Source organism: Pollicipes pollicipes, unplaced genomic scaffold, assembly GCF_011947565.3.
Source record: "Pollicipes pollicipes isolate AB1234 unplaced genomic scaffold, Ppol_2.1 Scaffold_6686;HRSCAF=7923_pilon_pilon_pilon, whole genome shotgun sequence".
In the NCBI taxonomy this organism is placed as follows: Eukaryota; Metazoa; Arthropoda; class Thecostraca; order Pollicipedomorpha; family Pollicipedidae; genus Pollicipes; species Pollicipes pollicipes.
In genome coordinates, this window is record NW_023596921.1 from 33,823,498 (window position 1) to 33,825,849 (window position 2,352).

Genomic DNA, 2,352 nt, shown 5'->3' on the forward strand with positions numbered 1-2,352 from the left:
TACTACCTCGCTCGCTGAAGTTATTCATGCATCTCGGCATCACTAAAACTTATGCCGATGATGCATATGATGATGATGATGATGTTGCCCCATTTAAAACAGGGAAAATGTTGAAATTTAAAAATGGGACCTGGCTAAGTGTGCCGGGAAGATATCAGGCGCGTTTAGGGGAAGGGAAGGGAGGACGGAGAACCACCTGCTGCCAAAGCGGCCAGGGCCACTTTTGTCCCCAGACGCCGAGGATGAAGCACCTGGACGTGGTCTACGAAAATCTGGAGCTCTCAGGCAGAACGGCGTTGTCATGGTTACAAAGATGGAGAGCGGCTGCGTGATAAGCATGTCAGCTGGTGATGTTCGCAGCTGCATGAGCTCACTCTTCTGATAAGCGATGGTCTTCTCGGCGGTTCGATGGCTGCCGGCATCGTTTAGCATTTTCAAGGATCCGCTATATTCTGCATTAGCGCGCTTTCATAAAATATCTGCCAGCATGTTGTCATGTAATGTTAAATGTTTAACCATCGCTCGCTGATTCGCCGTCTCGGTAGCGCTGATAGGGGGGGGGGGGGGGGGATCGATGCGACCCCCTGGTGTTTCCAAGCTAAGACAGATACAGTTTAGCGGAAAGTACCATTTGACTGGTCTCAACGAGTCAAACGATTTTAACAATTTTGATGTGGCCATCTTAAAAAACTTGACCCCATTACGCTTGGTTTTGGACCAAACTTTCCCGACTATCGCACTTTTCAGCTCTATAGCGTCATACATCCAATAATTGTCATGTAGTGTCACGAAAGCTATACAGGCGTGTTTCTTCCTCAACTCTGAGCACAGTGGTGCATGATTTCATGTGTTTTGATCATATTTGTATCCTGTATCTCTTTGTAGCGGAGCAATGTCGGCCCGCCGTGCGTTCTGTCGCGTCGTTGATTGCTGCCCGCCACCCGTGCAGGCCGTAGACCGCGGTGCAGTGTTACTAAATCAACTGCAGCTGCCCCGAAACCATACATGCTAGAGACACGTCTTTGTTGTCAGAACATACAAAAGGAATGTCCCATAGGCTTCTGAACATTTGGCTTAAAGCAGAGATCAATCAGATACCTCAATTGAAATTTCCGTCTAGTTGAAGAAGCTTGAGTCAAATCCTGTCCTGATATATGTCCAGAATCCAAATACTGTCCTGATATATGTCCAGGATCCAAATCCTGACCTGATATCTGTCCAGTGTCACAATTCTGCTCTTTTTTCTGCCCGGAATCAAACATTGTCCTCGTAAATCCAGTCTCCTTAATCACTATCATAAATTCAACAAGAAATGCGAAGGTCCGTGGGTTATTAATAGCATTTTGTGTTACCATAATTCCCATGCTATTTAGGTTGTGTTATGAATGACGCTGATTGCTTAATTGTCACTTGGTACCAATGATGACCGGTCGCATCATTTTTCATTCGAATTGTTCACTCGCTACCACAAACCTTCGGCAACGTAAGTATACAAAAATAGCAACATACGAGTATCATATTTCCGATCACGAATTTAATGTGCAACTATTTCTTGGTAACGAACCACGATAAGCCATTGAGAAATATTACCGCTAGCGACAGCATTTTATCTTGAGCCATTATTTGTGATTCCTGGGAAAATAACCGTGCATGTAGCAGCCTGTCGGCCTACTCTGCTGGATCAGCGAATAACTACATATACCACTGATTTGCTGTTTGTCTCTCATTCATATCGTGTGGTTTTTCTTTAGCTCAGTGGCTGCTTAGACGCGAACGACCTAGTAATGTACTGAGTAACCACCAAATCACGGAGCCGTCGTCGTCGTCATTGGAACTTTGTGGCGCACTTAGCTGCTGAGGCTATATGGCGCCGCCTGCCTCTCCCCTTGGCAGGAAGGGCGCGCGCTACGGGGACTCGAGCTCCGTACTTCTGGTTCCCAGGCGCGTAGTGGCTTATACAGACGCGTTTACCCCTCCCCTATCGGCGCCCACAAATCACGAGGCCGCTGACCAAACGATGCCATGACCTGGAAACTGTCGTCTTCATCGGCCTGCAAAATACATCCGACACTGGCGTGGGGCTGAATAACACCCACCAGGGCGTAGCTGCGCTGCAGCTCGGCAGCGGCCCCATCAAACACGGCGGAAACATTCGGTCCCTCTTCTGACACCCAACCCACGAGCGGGGTGAGAAATGATTGCTTGATAACGAGAGCATCACTGGCACCTCTCGTCGGCACGTCGCAGCTGGGTAGACGGTGGTATGACGTCACAGCATCGGTGACGTCGTCATGACGAAACCAGAAGCTGCTGAGTACTAATGACCATGTTGTGTCTCTGGTTCCAGGCTTG